Source organism: Amblyomma maculatum, chromosome 3, assembly GCF_055883805.1.
Source record: "Amblyomma maculatum isolate TAMU_Amacu chromosome 3, ASM5588380v1, whole genome shotgun sequence".
Classification (NCBI taxonomy): domain Eukaryota; kingdom Metazoa; phylum Arthropoda; class Arachnida; order Ixodida; family Ixodidae; genus Amblyomma; species Amblyomma maculatum.
In genome coordinates this window covers 145380653-145407776 of record NC_139346.1, presented here as the reverse complement: position 1 = coordinate 145407776, position 27124 = coordinate 145380653, and the positions used below count along the sequence as shown (strand labels likewise).

Genomic DNA, 27124 nt, shown 5'->3' with positions numbered 1-27124 from the left:
GACTCAAAGGTCTTTATGAATGTCATGGCAAAGACTTTAAAAGGTGCAATAAAGGATCCGTAGGACCACATAAAACATGTGGCATTCAACGTCGCAACATCTGCTGGAATGGTAGCACTGCTAGAAGCGTAATAGAATGCTGTGATACTTTCGGGGGCGAAGTTGCAATGTTACAGTTGGACCTTGGGAAAGCATTTGACAATGTTTCTTATGAAGGTCTGTTCACTATAATATAATATGTTATTACAGGCAATGTGATATTTATTAGGTTAAAAATGGCTTATTGAGGCTGCATGACTCGGCGTAACGTCCACACACACCTTACTGAAGCTAGCTGTGGCCATGCGGTCGTCTGGCAGGCAGGTTGTCCGTTGGGAGGAGCAAAATAATTGAGTAAGAGCATACTCTTATAAAGCATAAATTTCCTTCTGTTATTGCCCTAGGGACGCACCTGCATTTCAATTGATCTCAGGTGCCGAGTTTATGATCTTGGTGTGTAGTGTGATCCCAGCTTGTGACATAATCAACATTTCGGCTTACCATAAGCAAAGGAGCTACGGTAGGAAATTTCAAATTAGGAAATGTTTAAATCAATGAAACTTGGAAACAGCATGTGGGGATGGATGCCACATGTGAAGTACGCTGATGGCAGTGGTATCTACCGAATGGTGCTGCTTGCTTATTCAAACAGCAGAAATTTATTCATCGGCAGTTGTAGGAGATGGCTTGCTTATGCGAAACAAATTGCCACCTTCTTTGATGGCATCATCAACAACGCCTATAATATCGTTGAAAGTCTTTGAGATGAAACCGGTCACCGCGCCCAGTTCCGAGGCAGCTGTTTGGATGGCAACTGCGCAAAAAGCAAAAAGAAGAGCAAATAAGTTACCAGTTTTGCATGCAGCTTTGAAGGTTTTGGTGTAAAAGTAGAACAAAATCAACTTTCGAGCCAAACACCTGCGGCTTAAAAACACCCATCTAACTTTTTAATCAACCGTCACTTCTGGAGAACGGTAACTCTGCTTGCTTCGCTCCTTTCTCATGTTTAATATGTACTGAGCAGTTATTCACTAATATCTCACCTCTTTAAAGGCAATGCACATAAATTTACAATTCCAAGTAATGGTCTGAGTTGAATTAGCTCAGATGAACTCATACGGTACGCGGGGAGGGTGGGGGCAAGGCTGTTATCGGTTAGCTGGTCTTCCGTGTGTGGAGCTATGGGACAGAGTTCAGAAGGCTTTTTCGGCTGAAACACATAACGATATGAACGAATTTCTTTTAAGGTTGCGAGTTTAGAAACGGCATAAATTTGAAAAATGGGCATTTACTTAATTTTTATCAAGTAGCACGGTTAATAAAGCCCGCCTTTGGGAGTTGCTTTCTTCTTGAAATCTCTGAAATTGATTTCTTTATATACAGAATAGTGGGTGCAATAGTGTATTTAGAAAAACTTCTGTCCCGAGCCGCACCTTTCGCTTGCATCCTATGCTCCAGAAATTGTTGTTTTCAAAGCAGCATTTCTCTCGCTCTTCAAGCCACACTTCTGAAGTGCTCACGACGGTGTTCAGAATTTCATCGTATATTTGACAGACTCCACTTCTACATTCCTACACCTATCAATTTAATGCAGAAATCCAAGTGTGTAAAAAAACTACGACATGATCAAACTTTTGATGTGGGAATTCTGGGACGGTCATTAGTCCAATCGCGAGCGCAGCCATGCGGCTCAAAAAAAAAAAGAAAAAAAAAACGTTGGGCAGCTTGTACAAAAACTTCGTTTTTAACGGATTGGTCCTGGCTCAGCGTTCGAATCCTGAACCACCACCTCTCTCGGCAGTTGTCTCACCTACCGAGCTAATAAAAACGGCGAGAACTCAGATAGTACGGTGAGAGCAAATCTAGAAATAACTCGAAGTGGGCATTGTGCTGGTCGAATATTCAGGAGAATCCCTCAAGGTGGAGTAGATTTGTTATTAGGGAGTAATTACTCATTGGCATCCACACGGTGCAGCCAAACGGCTACGAAGGAAAGCTGTACAGCTTGCTCAGAAACGTCGTAGTAAACGATCAGTTTGTCGTGGTCCAAGGATCGAATCCGGGACCATCGCGTTTCCGGGACGGTCACTTTACCAGCTGACCTAACCAGGATGGTCAGCAGGTCAGACGGTTGGGCGTGAGCGAATTGATCTATAACTCGGAGTGGGCGCGGTATTGATCGAATATTTAGGTGAATCCGCCAAGGAGGGGTAGATTTGTAACAAGCAACCAATTACTCATTTACATCCACCCGAACACAGGCGTATGTCTAGAAAAGAAAGCTTCATACGTCTTATAAAGCAGAGCTTCGGATGGTCTGCATAATGTACATATATATGAATGCGACGCTGAAGGAAGAGTGGTGACAACTACATTGAAGTTTTGGCCTTCCTAATGATGTATTCTGTTTTTTTTTTTGCTATTTAGGTCTTTTCCGGCAGTAAAAGATGCCGTTGATAGAAATTATAAAATTTCAGCCCCCACCCCCCGTCCCTTTCCCATGCTTAAACTTCATTAAAACTTTTGTCATGAAGGCCCAGCAGGATGCGTAATCAAATGTTGGAAGATAGTGACTATTTAGCCATTTCAGAGTGATTCACAAGAATAACTGTCATTACGCACAATAGTTTTCTTGCGAAAACACCATTCATGGCGAGGCCAATTTCCCGTTTTCGGTCGTTTTATTGTAATAAACGATGGCGTAAGGGTTCCGTATATCAGAAAAGCAGTTGTTCTTGCCGTTGTCTACATCGCATTAGTTGGCCATGAGCGATAAATCCTACCTGGCCTGCAGAGCTAAGACGTCACAGTTGTCACAACCGCATGAACAGGCGTGGAAATTTGAAACGCGCGACAGGGCTTCATGAATCGGGTTTGATCACGTATAATGAGTGCTTGTATTATGCATTACATGGAAAGGCAAACAGCACGAGCCCGTAAAAACTGACACTAGTGCCCGCCTTTGCTTCCTAATCTTTTTATCTCGCAGTCTGGAAAGAGCTGGAAAGCAGAAACGCCCAATTTTCCTAAACTGGCCCTGGCCGCAAGAACATTATATGCTACGGGAAGTTAGACAAAAACAGCCAAGAAGCAGAAGCTTGGTGCTGTTCGTGTTATGCAGCCCTGTATCTCGAGGAAGGGAAAATATTTGTTTCTGAGGGCTTCTTTGGATCTCTTCCGCCCCGAAGTTTTATTGGACCACTCTGGAAACTTCTATTGAGCACCCCTGACTTTTTCTAGACAATTTCGGACAAAGAGAAAATGTAGTTTAGGAGTGTTCATTGTTACACGAGTCGGTAAATAAAGGTGAAACTCTGGATTGCACAGATACAAACAATTTCGAGAAGGGACAAGCGCAGTTGTATACCTTTCACGTCATTGTCTGTATGGGCGCAGTACCCTTTGTTTAAGGAAAAACATCGTCCTTTATCAAGCTCTAAATAAGTCATCAGCGGTCATTTAACTGCGAACTTTTACAGAATAGTGTCTGTTCATCGAGTTTATATTTGCCACTTTTAATATGGGAATCTTTGATTTTTTGTAAAACTTCAAAGCGTGAATTCAGTGCCAACATTTACACACACACAAAAAAAAGACCTTTTTTTCTGCATAAAAAGCCGCAATGAAGAGAGAGGATTCTGCGGTGACTACGTTGAATGAGCAGAACGTGGGTGGAGTTTACTGTTGCCTAAAAGACGATTGGTTCTTTAGGCAACATAATTTTCCTCCAGCTTAAAAGTTGTAAAATGGCTGCGCAAAAAGAAAAAAAAATGTTATGAAACTGACATATGATGTCCCACAAGCAAAGTGATTACGCACATATACGTTAGGCTGACGCTCTTCGGAGGATTAGGTTTCTTTGTCATTTGTTTCTTTATAATCATATAGCTTTTGTCCTGACGATGTTCGCAAATTCAGGCGGCATCTCTGTTTTGTCAATGTGGTTAAGTAAAAAATAAGTTGAAATACGGTTGTAATTGAGCAGCCATGATTCACTGCTCATTCGCTTGAACGAAGAGTGCAGTCTTCACTTTTACGATGGGTATTATAGTTGTTGGATACAACGAAGGCGATTGCCGGTAGGGAGCGGGCAGCGGAAGGCGCGACAATTATAACCCATCACTGCTATTCACATGAACGAGTTCTCTCTGCACCATCTCTCTCAACGGACATTATCCGCAGCTTTGCCGCCAGTGTCCACGAATAAATTGATGCTGGTGGGACCCAACTACCCCCGTCCACGACTGCGGTTAAAAAGGAAAAGAGCATTCACTCCATGCGCGCAAAACGCTGGAACCAAAGGAAGCGATGAGGTTGAAGACCATGCCGCTGTAAAGTTTTGAGCTATTTCTACGAAGGGTGCAACCGTAGTGTAGGCATGTTTCAGTTTATGGTGTTTAGCGTGTTAAAGCGACTAAGACTTTTAGGGAAGCCATACTGGAAGCGTCAGGATAATTTAGACTACACGGGGTTGTTTAACGTGCGCGCTCATATAGCTCAACGTTCAAGTGCCTTTCGTTTCGCTTCCATGAAAACCCGTATTTTGATGCACTGATGGTACTCTGAACATCTGGTGAATGATGCTAAGAACTGTCTAGGCACTCCTGCATAATTTCTTTAATAAAGACATCATGAATGTAGCCATAAAGGAACAAACTATCAATGGCGAGATCTGGAAAATGTGACATCACCGAATATGGAGAGCGCGGTATGATAATCGCGGGGCTATACGTTCGGTAATACACGAGTGTGAGTGAAAAATTATCCACTTGAGTCTAGAAAGAAACCAGTGAGCCGTCCTGCGCTAGGGTACCACGGCAAATCTATAAGTGAAATTCCATAGGAAGACTTGGTTTCTGTGGGCCTTGAAGTCACAAAAGCATAACGCATAGTAGTAGGTTTTGCAAAAAGGTTCAAAAGTATCGAGGAAATAAGTCGCACGAACGCAATGCTCAGTTATATATACGTGCAATCCGTGGACATATATTTCATAGTAAAAAAGAACAATGAGGATCACACTGAAGTATATGTGGCGCTATAAGGACAAAAGCGAATTCTTAAGATTATGAAAAACAATGTAAAATAGCAGATACGCGAGAACGAACGGACAGAAATGAAAGGCAGCAACTAATAGTCTAACTTTCCCGAAAACAAAATAAATCTAATAGGAGAAATTGTACAACCCACCAGGCAGCGAGTATTTCCATTCAAATCAATTCAATTTAGTTTATTGACAGTAAATGTGGAAAGCTGTCTGAGCTAAACCTATTAAACAGATGGCAAACCAATATGGATAAAATAATATAGGCATGACACAAACAAATAAAAACAAACTGAGCACATCTTGTGGTAATTTTATATATATTACAATTGGGTGCATAATTTTGGATGAACAAAAAAGAGAAGTAAAATACAGACTCGATGCAAAACGTATGTAAAACGCAGCATAAATGACGATACTATATATTACACTAAAATGTACGAGGAAAAGAATTGTCTAACAAGGCAAGATTCATCTGGTACAAAGAAATAAAATGACTTATATGGCAGTCAGCCCGACATTACATAGTTAAGAAACGGCAGAAAATATTAGAGATATTGTGCCTTGAATATTTACAAAAGACTGCCGTACTGTTTTAAAAGATTGTTCTATATATATGCCTTTTAAGAATGGCAAAGAGAGTATGGGGAAGGTTTATAACTTGAAATTAGTGCGGATATGAGAAACAATTCATTGGTGTGTACTGCGTGTACGTGCATCATTGTTGGTGTCTTTGAGAGATCACCTTAACATTGAAAACTCTCTCCGGGCTATAGAGGAAGAACTAAAAAATGATATAGTGCGATATTTGCATTGGTATTCGACTTTTACCGTTTCACTGCTTTTTTTTTAAATTAGCCACGTGTCGACGCAAGATATGGAATGCTCGCAACTATGCCGACTATTTTTTTTTGCGAAGGAGTTTATCTAGGAAAAATATGTTTAGTTGTTGTAATCCAGAACAGGATACAATAACTGAGGCATGACGAAAACAATGCAAGGTAAATTTGAAGCTTAATTTGCACGGCAAGAAAGGATGTAGATCTTGATCATGCTCTAATGACAAAGGAAAGTTTTGTTACATACCAGACTGATGCGGCGCTTCTAAGTAAAGTTTGACGAAAAGGTTACGCCTAATAGTTCATTTTATTCTGAGATGTGAACGTCTGGGTCGGTGTGTGGGGTTTAACATCTCAAAGCTACTCTGGATATGAGAGACGCCGAAGTGGAGAGCTTTGAAAATTTCAACCACTTGGGATTTTTTAACGTGCACTGGCGTCGCGCAGCCGTCGGGTGGCTTGCTTTTCGCCTCCATCGAAAAGCGGCCGTCGCTGACGGGATTCGACCCCGCATCCTTGGGTACAGTAGTAGTCGAGCCTTCAAATGCAAGACTAGTTTGTAGATTAAGATGTTTATGTTTATGTCTAAAATTATTATCTGCATATTTTTTGCATATATGGCAATTTGATTGGCTTGATACTGGGAAGATAACTTTCACAGCACGCTGCGTCATTTTGTAGAAAAGCAGTTGATAGCAACACAGAACTATCATCACCATGTATCAGTATCCTCAATATCATTGATATAAACGCTGAACAATAGAGGACCGAGAATACGTGCTTGAGGTACACTTCTTGCGATGGGAAGAAAACGATAACGATGATGGCTAAGGCACAAGGATTGAGAGCTATTTTTTAAGTAGGACTGTGCGTCAAATACCGGACGCGAATGAAAAATTATGAGCTGAAAGGTATGCGAAATTGGACAATTGACTGACGCATTTTAATGGAATGTAAAAGTACTCGACCAATGTTCAAAGATTGAAATGCCCATATATTGAAACGGAATGGTTTGAAACAAGCAGTAAAAGCTTTTTGGCAACAGTGGGAATCAGCAATATATTTATTTTGGAATAAGCAAAGTAAATCTGTTCTCGCTAACTTATCTGCGGCAAAATAAAATTTTATGTTAAGATTGAGGTAATAGATATCTTAGGAAGTTAATGAACATTTAAGATTACTCAAGTTCGTGGTTCGATTTTTGTTTTGGCTAACAAGACATCTGTAGAGGGGGACGGGGACTGTTGCTAATGGAACTCGCTGCCCTGCATTCAGTCAACCTCATTACCTCTGGCGGCCCGCCGCGGTGACGCAGTGGATAGCGCGCTCGACTGCTGCATACAAGGGCGCGGGTTGGAATCGCGGCCGGTGCAACGGCTTCTCGGTGGAGGCAAAAAGCATGGTTCTCATGTATTGCGCAATGGCAGCGCACAAAAAAGAATCCCAGACGGACTAAATTTTTGAAGCCCTCCACTAGGGCGTCTTTCATAACCTGAGAGATTTGAGACCTTTAAACCTCGTGCACTAAACCAAACCAATCATGACCTTCGGCATGCCGGAATATTAGAAGAGCTTTATCACCTTCTGCCCAACAAGGCGACGTTAAGGAGTTTAAAAATTGCAGATATATCATTTTCGGTAGTTGTTAACACGATATTAATAAGGTAACCGCAAAATACATGCCAATTATACAGTTTTCCTGGTGTCAACCGCGAATATATTTACAAAGTATATGTACGGTCAGTACTAGAGTTTGCTAGCATGGTGTGGGATCCACCTACTTCAGCTCACAAAGATAAAATTGAGAAAATGCAGTCCATGGCAGCTCGATGAGTACTTGGAAGGCACCTAAACATAATAACGTCAGTGCAACAATAGCTGACTCTCTAATAGCTAAGGCTCTAACCTAGGAATTGTTTGACCACCGCAAACCCAAGCTAAGGATCAAACGTTTCCAGTTCATATGTCCCTGTCACATTGCTATTCAGCGCAGAAATACACATCTTTAGACCATATTAAGTATCCGCATGCCTTATCCATGACCAAAACGTATGTGAATATAAATGCAAGACTAAAAAAGAGAAAACGTGTTTTTTTTTTTCTAAAAACCACCTGTCAATAGAACCATTTGCCAGCTGTTCGGGCTATCTCATCAAACGAAGCGTTCTATTTTGCTTTGAACCGGGTCACGTCATTTCACCGTTAGATTAGGGGCTGTTATCTGTGTGTGCCTGCAATCCATCGTGTTTCATGTGTTTTTGGCATCCCGCTTTGTTCTCCTCTGTGCGCAGTATATACTTGCGTGAGATACATATTTGAAATTTTATGTATCATTGCGTACCCATGAACACATGCACTGATTTGGAGATTTTTATAATTACTGTTATTTTGTCGATCATCGTGCTCTTTTTTTTTTTGCGATTTACCTGCACCTATGTCATGTTATATATTTACCTACCCTCCGCACCCCCCCCCCCCCCCCCCCTAATTTCAAATTGCAGGTGTGAGTAAAGAGTAGATAAATTGTAAAGAATACAGGTTTACGCTCGTGCCATATTGGTATCACCTAGCGCACGCTCCTGGCTGGGCTCGCTGATCTAGATTTGTTATTTGGCCAGCTTCAGTACCCAAAGTTTTGCAATTAATCCCCCTCCACCTTCCATTTGGTGAAGGTGCGCGATGAAGGTTGCTCGTCTTTGTATCGTGATTTTATTATTGCGCGGTAATCAATGCAAAATCATGCAGAGTCATGCTTATTTTTCACAAAGTCAACAGGTGAGATCCATGGGCTATTGCGGGACTGAATAACTCCGCTTTCAAGCTTTCGGTCCATCATTTTCTCATTGACTTGTCGTTTGGTGGTGGAGACACGTATGGGCGCAATCTGAAGCACAAAAGTGGTCCTTCGTCATTCTCCGACATCTACGGCCTTCGTCTGCTCATGTTTTTCCGCTGACTAGCACTGCGATCACGCGAATCCTTTTACGACGTATATGTCCTGTCGTATCCGATGCTACTGGTTTGGCATGCAGAAATTTGTTTTCAAGTAAGTGCGCACGTCTCTGGACCGCCAACGCTGTAAGACACCCGCTCACTATACACCTGAAGAGAAACTGAACCGACATTGTCCGCTTCACCTTTTCGACCATATTGGCAATGATTTTTTCCGGCCCCTACCTTACACTGTGTCCGGCAAATAATGGGTTATTGTTGCCGTTGATTCCTGACGCGATGTACTGAAACCGCCGCATTCCCTGCTTCTACAGCCCAGGCCTTGGCACCCTTTCTTCTGCGGCGGTTCGTCCTTAGACACAGTACGCATTGTGAGCTGCTCAGTGACCGAGGCCGCGTTTTCTTATCTGTGCAACTTGATTCATCGAATTTGCACTGCTTACCACCCCCAGAACAAGGGGCTAACTGAAAGCTTTATCCGCACCTAGGGTAACATACTGGGTACGTACTACTTTGGCTCAAACCACAAGAATGGGGGCCTGAATATCGCCTATGTATATATGTTCGCGTACAATACTGATCACAATCTACTACAAAGTTTTGTACTTTCTTCCTTCTTTACGTCCGGCATACATCCCTCTGCACTAAAACCTGAAATATCCTAGTGCACCACTGTTTCAAAAGCTGCTAAGCACGCCGAAGATTGCCGCTAGATTGTCTGGCACCTCACGACAACTAACCAGACTCCGCAAAACCTGCCACGAAGAAAGTTAATATGCCACGAATTACGCCCCTGGCTCTCTAGTCTGGCTATGAGTACATTTCAGAACATCGGGCTTCTCTAGGAAATTTCTCAGCAGATACCAAGGTGTTTTTTTATATTGAAGTCCGCATCTGCTGTGAATTATTTTATTTTGCCACACATGCTTTCGCCCGATCTCCATTGCCACAACCGCAAGAGCATAATATGTCCAATGCCTCAAGCCTTACGATGACCGCGAGGACTTCTCTGCCCCATACATCGTCCGGATGACTCTACTTCTGGCCGGGAGCCACTAAAGAAGACCGCTGTAAGAAGTCCAGCCTAAGCTCTAGCCGCATGGCTATCACCTAGCGCACGCTCTTGGCTGAGCTCGTTTATCTCGGACTGCTGCTCGGCCTACTTCGTTTCCGAAGCTTTGCGAAGAACTCAACAGTACACACTTTAAAAATGAATAATTCAGTTCAGTGAACTTAGCCTTTAGTCAACTTGAGTAGAAGGCTGGCTTCCGGAAGGTTACCATGTAATGGGCCATATCCACACGGTGAATAAGGCGACAGAAGAAGTGGCGGAACTGGACTTTATATGTAGCCTTCACAAATTACGAGAAAGCATCTGACTAAGTTGAAAGCTCAGCAAACAACAAAGCATTGAGTTATGAGAACGTACAGGAAGTGTATGTAAGTGTTCCGCAAATACATACATAATGTGCGCATCGAACTTTGTCCTTGACAGAAAATGAGACCAAATACCTGTCAGTAAAGGTCTCAGGAAAGGCAACGGGATGAAATCGGTGTGAAAATGCATCTGTTTTAGGCATGTGCCAACTGCAGCTCAGGTTGAAGCAGTGCAATAGGTAGGACAATTAAGGAAAAGGGTGGAGTGCATTTGGCAGGAAATTCAGGTAAAAAAAGCAGTTTGCCACTATAATTTCATAGGAAGTTATAAATTATCTGCATATTACTGCCACTGAACGATGCATGGCACAACCTTGGACGGTAACAAGATTTGAGCTTCAGTTAGGTAAATCCGGCTATCTAAAGAAGCATAAAAGGCGTAACGTTAAAATCTAGGAAGGTAAGACTGTGAATTAGGGAAGGGACGTTTTTAATCGATACTGAAGTGAAAATAAAAAAAGAGAAATGAGTTTTTAACGGACATGCAAATGAAAAGAAGGAAACCGATGGCCTTCTGGCTGATTCTCTAAAAAAAGGCAGGTGCAGTAGGTGCTATCAGAGGGTCAGCTGATAGCTGAGATTACGAAGTTTGTGTGGAGAAGACTGCCGCAACTAGTATAGTATAGTTTTAGGGGGATGCCTTTTTTCTCCTCTTCAGCCTGCCTGCGAGACTGTTCAGTCCGTCGAGCGCTATGCCTACTGGTCGAAATAGCCCACTCCATACATGACAAATCTGCGCACTTTCACAGACAGCTTCCTCAAACGTAGCTCTATGAAAATGCGCTCGCAGAAACTACATTTCACTTTTATTTATAAATTGTTTAGCTCGACACGAAGCCTGGGAGCGGCTAGATGAGGACAGCTGCCAGCTGCTATTATTGCATTATTACCATCCAGCATGCACCCCTCTGCAGCTGAATGGAATGAGTGCATTGTGTGTTGTTTGAAACGGAAGGTTAGGAAAGTACTCCGACAGGACTACTGAGAATAATTTAGCTCCAGCTGGTCTGTTCGTGCATTTCGAATTCGTGGCGTTCGGTGTGGCCGAGCGTTCAGGGCTTTAAAGGTAAGCATCGGAAATACCCCAGATGCAGAGGGCGATGTTTTTATTCTTTATTTACAAGGACGGCGAGGCAGCGATAGTGATTGCTGCGTTCGAGGCATCACCAATACACACGCACACACACTATGTATGTGCACTGAGGCATCGGGAGGTAGCTGACCCTTTGAGGCCTTCTACCGAAACCTCGATAATAAGCGCGTCTCGGTGAAAAAGTGCGTGTTTTCTTTAACACTTCTTTGCGAAACTGAAAGCAATAAACTTTAGGGAACACACACTCGTCTCTCTTGGTGGCTTATACTAAACGTTTCTATTATTATAATGCAAAGTTTTGCTTTCAGAGTAGTGAAAGACATATGAATGCGGTTGTTGCAGGTTGATTAGTGAGTCAGATGGCTCATTCAACATTATCTATCAAACTTCACCCTTATTAAACCATAATCCATCATTATCAAGCTGTATCCACTTAAATGCACGCAACTCCACCATATTTCAACATAATCTAACATAATCCTTTTTTATTGCACCACAGTCTAGCAGAATGTACCAGCCCCCTTATCCTTGACCATACCCTAACCAGCGTGCTGTTAAAGATGGCCGAATGTATTTTCACCATCACGCCTACGACTAAATCACTACAACCCAAAATAATTTATCTGAGTTCAAAGAAACCACAATTTCAACATTATGCACCCTCAAACTGACGCAATCTTTCTAAATAGTCATGATTTTCCTATAGACCTCACAAACTCATAAGCTATCTGCTGAACCACTGCGACCACATGAGACATCACTTGGGCCAAGAGGCCTTTCCAATCTAGCTTATATGGCTGATTGGCTTGTAATGACTTCAGAGACCTGCTTGACCAATATAGCAATTGTAAACCAATTCTGCTGTTAAACACCTAATCCGGGTTCCGCTGCTCATAGAGGCATATGATTTCCGTCTTAAAAGCCAATGACGATTTTTCAAAAATTGCTTTTCGACATTCGAAGCGTGGAATTGGTATGCTAACCCCACGATTTTAAATGTTATGTTCGCTTTAATTTCTGAAGGTATCCCTTACACGATTCTTCCATTTTCAGTTAAAGATGTCAACTTACAGCACGATTCAATTTCTTCTGCGGAGATCTTGTAAACTCTTCTGTACATACATCAGTATAGGATGCACTGGTTGATTTTACTGCGAGGTGCACGTTCTAGGCGTGATAGAGTCTAATGAAAGAAAGAATACTTAGCGCAATTGAATTATCTTTCTACCTGTCGTTTTACAATGCATGATTACATTGGGAAATTGAAGACCTTCAGAAATGAGGTCTAACGTAGCGTTTAAAATTTAGAGTTAGCACATTAATTCCAAGTTTTCAATGTAGCAAATCTTTTCAAACAGGGTCGTTGGTTTCTAAAGCGCAAAACATGAAAGCCCTGCAGAGCCTTGAGAAAACGCAGTTTCGTCTTAAGTCAAATTTTTACTACAATTACTAACGTTGAGCATATACGCCTTTGAACTGCGAAAAGTTATTGAGATGAAGAATGCCACATGGTTGTGGACTGAGCACTTTCAGGTATCCCCATTAGTGGGCACGTATTACAGGTGGTCCTGGCACTGAAGGCACTCTCAATGCGCGTAGATTTCTCGGATATGTAACAGGTAAATAGACATCTTTAGCTACGCCATGATTCGTTTTAAGTATTTTAGGCTTATATCTCCTCATTCCTCGAATTATCTAGACTTGAAGGTTGCACCTGTCACATTCTGTCTCGCCGTCATCTGAAGCGCGCACCCATATGTAGCTGATTCCACTATGTAGTCACGTCTAACAGACCTCTAGGTGTTCGATTCTGCACAGCTGCAGAACTGACTGCATTATACGCTTCGCGCTGCGCGGACAGGCATGTGGTGGAAGCCTGCCCTCCTGGTTTGGATGCTGCAAAACATTTATTATTTATTTTAGAGGCGTGTTGTTTTCGCTGAATTGGACCATGTCCTTTAATTGCATGGCAAGTAAAAGTTTCATACAATAAGCTCTAGCGCGTGTTACCACACACTCAGATATCAGTCGGATAGGCGGCATTACATTGATACAGCGGCAGCCAGCGTGTGTGGTGTAGATTTCACCACTTCGCTGGCATCACATGAGAGCCATACGGATGGGTGGCGGTACGTTGTCAATTCTGCATCAACCATGGCCGCTCCTAATAGCCGTCACGTGGGTAGCGAATGCGCTGAGTCATGTCGCTCGCATTCCCGCCTCAAAAAGCCGATGCGGAACGACCTACACGGACGCGCTGAGGCGCTGCGTTACGGTGTGGAACCACCTATCAGACTGATATCTGCGGAGTCTGTAATCAAAGCTAAAGTTTTTCTCAATAAACTTTTTCTTGCGTTTATTATTTGGAGGAAAACCTAAAATTATGCAAATACAACATACCCCGTAAATAAAGAGAGTCAGTTAACTAATTCAGTTAATTCGCTAACTCAAGCATTTTTTATCCGATCTGGTGTCAGCCATAGACTCCAATACAGCCGCAAGGCTGAAATAAATTCGAGTAAGCTTTTTACGACAATTTGTGACTTCTAAGAAACACGCAGTATAGCGATGTGCAGGCGGTTGTTCCATATTATTACTTGACATGTTTGCTATGGGCTGAATATACACTACGTCTGAAACCTCTAAAAGCATTACCTAAAGCTGATGCTAGGGCCACAGAATTACGACAGGTGTGCAGAACCTGGTTTACGGTGCGTTTGTGACACTGAATTTTATGACAGTTTCCTCTGCTCGTACTCGCAACACCATAACCACGCCGGAAACCATGCCCACGCAGGTGGCTTGAGCGGAAATTACACATGTTCTCAGCACTTTCCTCTCCGCGTAGAAGTGCTCTGTCCGACATGTTGACACAGATGTGAAGCTTATCTTCCATGAAACCTGTATGGTCACAGTATTAATGGCAGCTCATTAAAAAAATTACGCTCTCAACACTGCATGATAGTTTCCTTGTTATCGAAAAAATATGCATTACAGGCAGCACAGTCTCACTACCTTTGCTTGTACCTGTTTTATATCACGTATTCGCCCCCCCCCCCCCCCGAAGTGAAATAACCGCCGCTATATTTGTGATTCAATCTTAATTATTATACAACCTAAACCTAATCAGAGCCGGATGTTTACTTAGTGGCACTTCGCTGTATAAGAGCGCTTCTATATATCTCTATAGCGCATCATATATTTCACTTTAAAGCATTGCTATTCGAGTTTTACTCGATCACCCCCATGCTAATAGTGCTATGGCCGCGCGCAAACTGTTTTTTTCCCATTGTGCCACCCTGCGATATCTGAAAATGCTGCTCTCTTTTGTCTCCACAGAAAAGGGCGAAACGGCCTTTTCGAACTGATCCTTCTTGATGCTCAAGTCTCACCGCAAGACTTCTACCATGAAAAGGGGAAAACCAGGAGGGGACAGGAGGTGGTGAAGGGTGGCAGCTCCTGGTCCTACGGGGCTGGGACGGTAGGTCAACGCCGCTTGCGGCGGGGGCTAGCCAGCCGCCGAATTTTATCTGTTGCAGGCCGTCATTGCACCCGCTTCCCTTCGGTGGTGGACGACGGCTGTTGCGGCGCGCGTCTCTCTCTCTCACTCTTGTTTTCCCTTTCTTCTCTATTTTCTCCTCTGTCCGCACGAGGCAGCGGAGGTGGCTCAGCTACGGAGCCAGTAGCAGGCCCGTGCATTTTCTTTTCCTTCTTCCTACAGCCACCACAACAACAAAACCAGGAGAGAGGAAAAGTCTTTGCCCGTCGTACTGCTTTCTAGTAAGAATTGAGGTGTAAACACGTGAACCGGGGATATCACCTTAAATAATAAAAAAACGTTGCCATTCCTAATCAAATTGTCGTCCTGTCCTATATCAGCAATATCAGCTTAACTTCATACACTTCAGGTCAAAGGAATTGCCAACTCATCTTCGTTAACCCAAGTTTAAAAGTGCTCGGGCCACCGTATATTTGTCTCTGCTATCTACTGAATCTTACCTAGCCATCTGAAATTCTGACATCTGGGACCTTCGCTTAAGCTTGAAATACACTCCCTTATCCTACGGACCACCAAAAATATCTCGCCATCACATTTCACACCTTGCTTATGACCAATTGCTACTGATTTCAGCACGGATATAATTGCCCGAGTCTTTTCCTTCAGCTGCTAGGCTCTCCGGTATCTTAAAGTTACACACATTCATGTCTTATAGGTAGCCGTCTACAATCGATCTGATTTCTTGCACTATCATTTACATCCAAAGGTGTACCCCGTAGTGAGTACTGACAAGCTACAAGTATAGTACACTTTAATTTTAACGAGTACTCGTTATTTCATGTTAATGATATGAAAGTGCCTGGCATACACTCTTATTCTCGTTATATTACATTTGTTGACCAGATCTGCAGCCCCTACCTGTCATGCTTAGACGTTTTCCTGCACGCTCCCGATCGATGCTCTGCCACGCGTTCCAAACTGCCTTCTTCTAAGTTCTTCCATTATTCTTCTCATAAGACTACTGAACATTTCTTCTTTTATTTTTTAATATTCTCCAGACATGCCGTTCTATTTTACTTCCCCAGTCCACGTGTCCAGTTCGTCCTCTGAGTTACATCGCAGGGCAATGAAGTCAGCAAATCAAAGGTGCTTAGAGTATTGTCTGCTGAATTTGCGCACTGTCGTTTCAAAACACTCAGTGAATACCTTTTGCGCACGTGCCTTGAATAGTTTCACACTTCATAATTTAGTTTGTTTTTCTCTTTTCATTCAAGTAATATGGTCCTTTGCATTTCCTATACATATGTGTCAGTATATAATGCCCACACATGATTTGTTTGCATATATGCAGTATATATGGCCTACATACACGATGTCTATTTAGCAGTAAAAGTTTCGACAGAGGCATATGCTCTCGCGTAATCTGTGAAGGCAGGTAAGGATAGGCATTGTTTATTTCTATTTATATCGCTTGACCATGCTATCAACATGGTCTACAATCTAAGTATCACAGCGCACTGTGCACGTTCTTACGTCACCACAAGCAAGCTGGAAGACATGCCCACGCGGGGGCTCGAGCGGAAATGAGTTATGGCGCCAACGCTTTGCCCTCCACGTAGCACTTCTGTTCTCCAGCTTACCAGAGCGTGCAAGGTCCTTTCTGAAGGCCTCCATGGTCGTTTAATTGACTGGCTTAACGTTTCTTCAAGGGAGCGATGACTTAGTAGCAATTTTGGAGCTGACTGAAAATCATCTGATTAGAATGTAAATTTTTGAGTAAATGACGTCTTCTTGCTCTGAGAAAAAGTTTCTTTTACCTTTCATTCAAACTTCCGGTAGGCTGCATGGCCGGCGGCAGTGCATATACGGGCAGGCAAGTTCTTATAGCACAACGTCCCAGTGCTCTTGAAGGGTTCCGCAGCTGCCTTTACTTGCATTGCCTGCGAGCCTTTCTTTATTTACCCTTCAGTGATTGACCCGATGTGCACTCCCTTGACACTGTACAATTCTCTGTCGAATTTCTTAATTGCGCAGTGTTATCAATAATATAACCACTTTAATATGTTCATTGTCATTTAAGGTGTCTTTTAGCGCATATTTTCTATGAAATAGTCACACCTCACCACTGTGGAGACAGAATGCAGTGTTGGCAAACTGATTTAATCAGCACGGGGGACTAGCGTTTGAGGCGTTCAACGCCTGAGCAAACATTGACCCAATATTTTAGCTGTGGGCGGTTGCGGCTGGATCGGGACGTAGGCGAAACAAGCCTCGCATTTTGTGAGATGTCCGCTGTACACACTAATCAACCTAAGGTATTAGAAGTTATTTTGGATTGCTCTAGCATGGCGTCTCCCATTGCCAAAGTGCAGCTTTGGGGCCCAACGTACAGTAATAAAACACATCGTGTCATAAAGCACGTAGCATACCGTGCCATTTGTACCATATATATATATATATATATATATATATATATATATATATATATATATATATATATATATATATATATATATATATATATATATATATATATATATATATATATACGGCTCAACCTGCATCACCCTATTACGCCCCTTGGCAATCCTCCCGACCAGTCCGCTACTACTGTGGCATTAGAGGACATATATCCCGCTTCTGTCGCCGCTGCCTTCACAACGAGCGCCGTGGTTACGACACCTTCGAAACATGATCTGCCTTCAACTTCATATTATCAACGCCGGTCTATTCCCAGCCCACCTCGTCGGTCCTCTCCGCCTCCAATGTCCTCGTCTGAGCCTAGTGGAGCCCATGTATCTCGACTCCGCTCCCCACCCCATACCGCTGCTCAGTTTCCCCTCTCCGTCCCGCAACAACTCTGCAGTTGTCGGAGGTCAAACTGCACTCTGCGAACTTACTAAAAGTCCTCCTGATCGCCCGTACATTATGATTTCTGTTTTCGCTGAAGGATTATTGGTCGAAACTTTGATTATTACAGGGGCTCCAATTTTTGTAATTTACGGTCATTTGTGTTACCGCTTACGAAAAGTGATGGCACCATATGATGGACCTGAACTGCGTGGAGCCAATGACGTGCACTGTGCGAGTTGTAATTTATGGCGTCCGCCACCATGTGCAATTTGCTGTGCTCTTACCTTGCGCGCATCTGATGATTTTTGGATGGGATTTTTTTTGTCAACTGCGTCAGCGTTAATTTCGTACGGCGACCGTGTCATTCATATTACTTCTCTGCACAACATTATCCTCTCACTACCGCAGTTGATACTGTTTTGCTGCCTCAGTGCGAAACACTACTTACCGTTGTTTCTGACCACATCCCTGACGGGGACGTACTCATCGCACCTTCTCATCGTCACCTTGCACGGGGAATCGCCTTCCCGTCAAGTCTTGTCCGGTTCCGCAACGGCTCATCGACAGTAGCGGTCACTTACACTTCACGTGGATTCCTCGCGTTCCCAAAAGAAACTTCTGTGCCTTGCATGATGGATGTTCAAACTTTGTCTCTGATGGTGCTCACCGCCCCTCTGCCTCTGTATCGACATACGTCTCTCTTCCTGTTCTCTCAAAGACTATTAATCCGAACCTCACGCCTAACCAACGCCAAGAACTGCTGACATTGCTTCGACACCACCAAGCCATTTTTAATGCCACTTCCCCACCACTGGGACGGACTAGTGTTGCACACCACAGCATCTTTACTGAAGGTAACTTTATTGCCTGCCGACGACCTTATTGGGTTTCTCTTTCTGAAAGAAAAGTTATTTAGGAAAATGTAAATGACATGCTTCGTCGCAATATTATTCGTCCTTCAACAAGCCCATGCTCTTCTCGAGTAGTATTAGTTAAACAAAAGGATGGGTCGGTACGGTTTTGTGTTGACTACCGTGTACTCAACAAAATTACCCGCAAAGATGTATACCTGACGCCGCGTATTAATGGCGCCCTTGACTCTCTCCAAGGCGGTGAATATTTTACGACCTTGGACCTCCGTTCTGGTTATTGGCAAATACATATGCACGAAAATGACAAAGAAAAAGCTGCTTTCGCAACTCCCGATGGAATTTACGTATTTAATGCTATGCTTTTCGGCCTTTTTAACGCACCGGCGACATTTGAAAGATTGATCGATACTGTACTTCGTGGCCTAAAATGTTACTTGGACGACATTGTTATCTTTTTGTCAACTTTTAGCGACCATCATACGCGCCTGAATGAAGTTCTCGCCTGTCTCGCTTAAGCAGGTCTTCAACTCAACACCAAGAAGTGCCACATTGCAGAGAATGAAATTAAAATATTGGGACATCTGGTTAGTCATCACGGCATTCGTCCAGACCCTGAAAAAATTATGGCGGTCCTGCATTTTGCTCGTCCTCAACGGACTGCAGATTGACTGCAGATTTGCGAAGTTTTCTCGGCCTGGCCTCCTACTTCCGCCGTTTTATTAGACATTTAGCAACTATTGCTGATCGCCTTCATGAACTACTTGAAGCGCGCAGCGCTTTCGTGTTGACTGCCCAGTGCGAAAATGCATTCAAGAACCTCAAGCACGGCCTGACATCACATCACTTCAGCGAAACCGCTCCAACCATCCTGTACACTGATGCAAGTGGTCCAAGTCTCGACGCTGTACTTTTACAGCGCGACGCAACTTCCCGTGAGAAAGTGATTGCCTTTGCCAACCGGACCATGACTCCAGCTGAGCAAAATTATAGCTTTACCGAGCACGAGCAGGAATGTCTTGCCGTCGTCAGGACGGTTCAGAAATTTCGTCCTTATCTATATGGTCGCTAATTCACAGTTATGACCGATCACCATGCTCTTTGCTGGCTGTCTTGGTCGAACAATTTTGCAGGTCGACTTAGTCGTTGCATTCTACGCCTACAAGAGTACCAGTTCGACATCGTTTATAAATCGGGTCGCCACCACCAAGATGCCGGAGCGCTTTCTCGCTGCCCACTTTCGCCATCAACCTGAAGTTTTTATACGCAATCTATTTCCTCCTCTGACCAGAGCCGACTCTCTCTGCCTCCGACGCATATCACAGCAGTTTTGTTTGACGCCCCTGACAACAAACACGCTCTCCGCTCGCAGCAACTAGCCGACGCCTATCACCGTCCCATGATCGACCGCCTTAATGGCGCTTTGAATCCACCCAATACAAGGCTCCGTCGACAGTAACGCAACTTCAAGATCGAATACAACATCTTACTCCGCTACGTGTATTGCTCTGAGGGAACCCGCTGGATCCCAGTCGTCCCGCGTGTGCTTCGCCCAAGTATCCTAGCGGCTCCACACGATGACGCTACGGCAGTTCACCTAGGTTTTCACAAAACCTACGACCGCGTGAAGAGACGGTTCTTCTGACCTGGGCTGTCCTCCAGTGCCGCTAAATACGTCGCTTCCTGCCCTCTGTGCCAACGTCGCAAATGACTGACTTCACCACCTGCTGGCCTCCTACAACCCCTTCCCTGTCCCGCCACATCAATCTAAGTAGTCGGCATCGACTTATATGGTCCCCTGCATCTCTCTGATCGGGGCAACTATTGGATCATCGCGGCTGCGGATCACCTTACGCGCTACGCGGTGACAGCACCCGTGCCCACTGGCTCGGCTTAAGAGGTTGCAAATTTCTTTTTGCGATATATTGTATTGCGGTATGGCGCTCGCCGGGTGCTCCACAGTGACCGCGGGACGACCTTCTTATCGACAGTCGTTGCCGCAATTCTCCAGGCATCATCCACCCTTCATAAGCACACTTCAAGCTACCATCCTCAGACTAACGATCTGACTGAACGATTTCATCGCGCTTTATCGGATATGATATCCATGTACATCACACCGGATAATCGAAATTGGGACACTATTTTACCATTCGTCACATTCGCCTATAATACAGCAGTACAGCAGACTACCGGTTACTCTCCATGTTTCCTCGTTTATGGTCGCCCTCCCACCACTATTCTCGGCAGTTCTTTCTTCTCTACGTCCAACTTTTCCTCCACATCAGTACCGCCCAGTTCGTATCCCGTGTGGCCAGATGCCATCACCTTGCTCGCCTCAACACAGAAGCCTGCCAGGAAGATCGCAAGAGTCGCTACGATTCTACTCGTGGTGGGGTCTCTTTCCTTTATGGTGACGAAGTACTACTTTACACACCTCTCCGCACCTCTGGAATTAGTGATAAATTTCACCACCGCTACCTTGGTTCATACACGGTAATCGCCTAAACTTCCCCAGTGAACTACAAAGTAACCCCTATTCCTCCACTAGCCGATCGACGTCACCGTAGCAATGAGATAGTTCATGTGTGTCGTTTGGAGCCACTTGTGCGCCGCGATGCAGCAGTTGCTTAGGAGCGGCCATGCTGGCCGCTTCCGACCCCCTGGGAAAATTGTGTGAGCCCTCCAAGGATGTTCTTCTTTCGCGTGTACATACCATTGTCATTATCCCGTGTCACCGGCATCCTTTGCCTTGCCCTCTCGACCTTGTCGTCTCGTCCTGGCCTTCTTCCACAGCATATATATATATATGTATATATATATATATATATATATATATATATATATATATATATATATATATATATATATATATATATATATATATATACATATATTACTAAACCATTCCAAACAATGTCCTATAGTACCATGCCATACAATTCAATGTATGATATCCACGCTGTTCCGTACAAACGCATGCCACATCATGCCATCCACCTCGCGGCAACGACATGCTTATATCGTGCCATAACATGTCATGCCATGCCATGCTATACTATACTATACTATGCTATGCTAAACTGTACTATACTATACTATACTATACTATACTATACTATACTATACTATACTATACTATCTATACTATACTATACTATACTATACTATACTATGCTATGCTATGCTATGCTATGCTATGCTATGCTATGCTATACTATACTATACTATATTATACTATACTATACTATACCATCACACCAGTACCATACAAATTATGCCGTACCATACTTACTTCTGGAAGCCTGGTGCTGCCTAATTCTCTGCGTTCTTTTAAAAACCTGTATGCTGATAGCTGCGACATACGTAGAAGTGTCATCAGTATGCTACTGTGCGTGACCTTTGCGAACGTAAAATAATAATAATAATAACAGTACTTCCTCACATCAGGACACGTGATATAGACTGCGGACGCTAAAGATACGGCTGGGCGTATAGGGCATCGGTTGGCAGAAGTAATAACCCCTCCTTCTTTCAGAATTGGTGGTAGTAGTTCGCGCGCAAAACTAAGCATGATAGTTTTGCAGCTTAGCCATGCCATCGCGCAGTTTACTTCGAGCGTTTCAATACAAACACCGTCAGGTAGCTTATTAGATATATGTTGCGCCATAGTGTGACCTTATGCTCCCAAAATGAGTTCACACGTAAAAAAAAGAAATGTATCGAAGGATCTTTGTAATGCAACTGCTTCACCATTAGCCAGCTAAAAATCACTCCTGGAGAAATATCGTTCTACAATGATTAAAACAAAATAATGTATCAAAGGAAGACAAATTCGTGGACAGTAATAAGTTCTGTGAATGGTTAGATGCGGAATATAAAAATGTATTTAGTATTGCATTAAAAACAAATTAATAACGGAACAACACATGTCATACCTAAGCGTGGCATATCCCGAATACTGCGCTATCAGACGTTCTGACGGCAAAAGGCAGGTAAGCGTTCAGAGAATACGACATGCATGCGACACCTATACGCTTCTTGCTCAGTTACGACATGTGTGTATTCCAAAATAAATCGGTCTCTTTGTATGTATGTACCAAGATACCTTACAATCTCAACATAGGTAAAGAAGCAAGCTGCATCTGGAACTGGGCAAAATAAGAGAGGCTCGAATATTGAGCCACACTTCGTGCAGGGTTCTAAAGTAAACTAGCTAAGTATTCTGGGGGGCTGGTTTCATTAGGTTAGATCAGGAACCAATATTACAGTTTAAGGGTATTCTGCTCAAGCTCTCGAAGTGCGGATGCAAAATCGAAATTAGGTGAAATCAGGAGCGTGTTATCTGCGCATAAATTCTTGTGGCAGTTATAACAATAGCGCTTTGCACAGAAATAATTGCTGTCAATTGGCTTTGTTTATATATATATATATATATATATATATATATGTGTTTTTTTTTTCATAGCATCAAGAATTTATCTCAATGGCTCCACAGAAAATGCAGGGGTTTGATGTTTGGTTCATGCGCATTTCAAATACAAACATTGTCTAATAACGCGGGGGCACCATGCCGCGTCACATGCAGTATGCGCTTCCTTGTCACTTGTGCTGGAATCAGTGCCAGTGGAGAAGCAGTGTTACCGGGACACAACCTCTTTCTCAACCGAGATGATTCCCATATCAACTCTATGCATTCGATGTGGACGCGTATCTCTATTTCAGTAAGTTTGTTATTTGAGTGCAGTTTCATTGAAAGAGGCTACCACATCCTCCATACTTACTACATTTTCTTATTTTCACAGTAAGCCTCAAAACTGAAAATTGATTTATCACAGAGTAAAATGCATTTGTGCATTTTAGATAATCTTTACTCCTGGTCGGGAAGCAGGGATAAGAGGAAGCAGAACTTTTGCCTAACTACCGGAAAGATATTGGGACAAGCTAGAGCAATGACCTAAATGGTCTACCGAACGCTAGATCATCCGCCTCAAGCCTCCACCTTGATTCACAGTAAAGTTCTTTCCGCCTCAGTCATAGGAAGCAGCAAAAAAGAATAAACGTGGTGCAACTTTTATATGTGCGTGAAAAACAAGTACGTTATTCCCATGTATAACGTCTAAGCAATGTCAAAAGTGAACATGAATTAGGTGGAAACGTTTCTCCCATTTCATTCAAATTTTGTATTAGCCCGAACTCGCTGTGATCGTTAAATAAACTGTAATACACTAATATTTTCAACAGGAAACAGATTGTGTGGTATTTTGCTGGCTAATTGTACGGCTCACGACCCTTCCCAGAAGAGAGTATACACTCAGATATAAAGCGTCCTGAAAGATAAATTATGATATTACAAACTGCCAACTATGCCAAGTCCTCGCAATGTTATCAATTATGAGCAGTAATTTTAACTCACCAGATAAAAGAACACAGAAAAGGAAGAGCTGGATTCTGCAGGAAGACATTTCTGGAAGGAATGTGAGAAAATTGGCGCCCAAATTGTACGTGGTAGTCGCCACACCAGTTTCCACGAGCAGCCGCAGAATGCTAAACAGGCGCAGATTTCGTCGAGCGTTGCAGCAGGTCTGCCAGTGAACGAAACATATGCCGATGACTAATTCCTTGCAGCGCTCGGTGGAAATCAGTCCACAAACTCGGCTACGCAGACATTGCCCACAAGTGCGTAGACAAGCCCACCAGCTGCAGGAGAAGATAGGGCAGTCGCCTTTCTCGGTCGCTGTGCACGCTGCATGGCATATTGTTTATTTTGTTCCCTATAAAAAATAAAAATACCAGCGTGTGCAAGACAAAGTGCTCGTTGCCTTGGTTCAGATTATAAACGTCATCGTTAAACGTACGCATGAGTACATGTGCATAATATATGAAGCTGGTCTCCTCTCGCCCGCTTTCCACGAATGGAGTATCGCACAGGCACGGAGGCGGTAAATCCTCTACCTACCCAGGATGATTCGACATTATGATCAGCCAATTTCAGCTAAAAATTACAGATTTACCTAGCAGAAAACTTAGGCAACCTGACATCGCTTGGCCTTTAAAAAATGAGAAACCGATGGGCAGTGTTTAAGACAGCCTGATATAGACGCCATCGCATGAATTACCCGATATAGACTGCCGCTAATTGCGAATTACGCCTCTCTGGACTTAGATGTATTGGTTACTTCCTACGCAGCTCCTCTTTCCATTGCTCGGCATGGCTTCGCTTGGGCAATAACGGCCGGTATCATAATTGCAAGATACCAAATGGCATGTTGAAGACGCCGATGCTGCGTAACAGCCATGGTAGTTTATCGCTTAGAAAGCAACAAATTAGGCTAGTTCTATTAGAGCGCCACTCGAAACTACATCATGATCGTCATGATCGTCAGAGGCCTTCACCCATTGCAGGGTAAAGGCCTCTCCAATTTCCCCCCAATTAACCCGGTCCTGTACGAGCTGCATTCACTTCACCTCTCAAACTTCATTATCCCACCTGGACATTTAATATTCTGTTGTCCCCTATAATGCAGGTCTTTCCTTGGAATCCGGTTTGTCACCGTTAGCGACCATTGGTTTGCCTGACTTCGCATTATAGGTCCTGTCTATGCACATTTCTTGTTCACTTTCGATAGGATTTCATTAAATCACATTTGTTTGCAAACGCCGCTCCGCATGCTTCCTGTACGTTAATGCTCCAGTATGCCTCTCTGCGTTGTCCTGCACTTAAATACAAACTTTTTCGTTAGCTTCATTGGTGTGCCCCGGTAGGGCCCAGCTGTTTTACACTTTTCTTCTTGAGAACAGGTTCTCGACCTCATTCTCTGGGAGTAATGTCAAATGCACTTCTTCCCAGCCTGATTCCCCCATAAATTTCTTTCCGTGGGGCGGATCTGCTGCGACCACTTGCCCTAATATGCGCACCTATTTCACACTTTCGTCTTTCACTCCCAATGTCATCCCTTCCCTCTGTCCATTGAGAAGAGTGAAAAACACTGCACCTTTCTTTCCTTGTAAAACAATTTAGACATATTTTAGTATCTGTCACATTTCTTGGTGCCCATTTCAGTCGCACCGTGAAGGATGGGCCCAAAGAGCAGGGATAGAAGCAGCTCTGGAGGCAGTGGTAATAAGAATTTCGAGAAACATTGGAGCAATAAAACGATAACTTTAGAGCGTCCAGATTATATTTTAGATCATGTTTATATGGTCAAGCGCTTTAAATATTTATCATTTTCTCTCGCCAACATACAAAAACTTCAAATTGATTACTTTTATTCAACATTTGGTGATTTTGTTTAGACGAATGCGTGATGGGGTGGTGGCTGTGCGGTAGAGGACAAACGAACCCATAAGTGTAGCACAAGAATTTTTATTGAGCTGACGTGCGCCTGGAAAAGAACAAAGCATCTCGGCGGTGGTGGTAGCCGCAACAATTCTTCGCAGGACATCGAACAGAGAATGACCATTCCATTTGGCATTTATCAATGTGAATTCGGCTCAGAACGTCGAGCTAAAGCAGATAAGTGATACTGTAGAACTCTTGTATAATACAGAAACAGTTGTGCTTACCTGCAATCCTGCGAGGCTAATCTGGTTAATCTCGGGGCATCTCACGCTACCAAGAAAATGATGAAGCCGCATTTCGCGACATCAAGAATGAAAAAAAAAACAGAGAAAATCATTCCGCATGCTGGAAACTGTTGAAAACAGCAGCATGAAGATTTCGGAAGTTCGCGGCATTACTTCCCCCTCAAAAAGCATCGCCTCGACGCTTTCTAAAAGAACAGAAGAAGGTAAATGTGAACATTAGAAATAAAACACCAAGTGCCTTTAGTACGCGTAGTAAGGCGTAAGGCGCGCAACATGCACAATTACAGGGCGCGCCCTACGCCGCTGTGATGTTGTCGTGCCGTCGGGGATGACTTCGTATGCCAGTTGCCCAAAGCGTCGAAGGTCTTCCAGACTTGGCCTTCCTAGACTTGGTTTTCCAGCTTGTACTCAGCGTCGCGTCGACGCTAATTGTAACATCGGTCGTCTGTTTTTTGCAGATCTTCAATGCGCAGCCTGGCGAGTTGTTGGGCCTCCTCTGCACGGGAAGGTAGGCGGCCGCGTCGATGTTACCCTCACGAGCGGTAGCATCGGTAGGCTCCCTGTCATACACAAGTTGAAACGGTGTCGACCTTGTCTCCTGGACGGCGGTTTTATAGGCGAATATCAATTGTTTGCAGGATTTCATCCCATGTCATATTCGGCGTTCCAGAGGGCCTGCTTCTGAGCCACTCCGTGTGTCTTCTAACGCATTTCCAGTGTTCACAATCTTTTGATGGTAAGATCGTTTGTCCTACCCTCTCCAATGGGAAGGACCTCGAGTAATACTAAATAAGCGCCCCTATGTATACATGGCTCAGAAGCATATCCCTTGGATTCTACACTTTTAACTTAGGCTGCACATGTTAAGCACGTCAACGATAGTTTTGTCCAAATGCTAAGTGAGCCCGTTAGCCA

At 43.6% G+C, this 27124-nt stretch overlaps 1 long non-coding RNA gene across 1 annotated transcript; it reads right to left on the bottom strand.

Annotated features, from left to right (window-relative positions):
• Positions 1-626: 626 nt before the first annotated feature.
• Positions 627-24244, bottom strand: LOC146196251 (uncharacterized). The gene is made up of 2 exons (XR_014705634.1): positions 24039-24244; positions 627-853 (listed from the first exon to the last, which is right to left on the bottom strand). It is a non-coding gene; the product is annotated as an uncharacterized LOC146196251 (long non-coding RNA).
• Positions 24245-27124: the final 2880 nt, after the last annotated feature.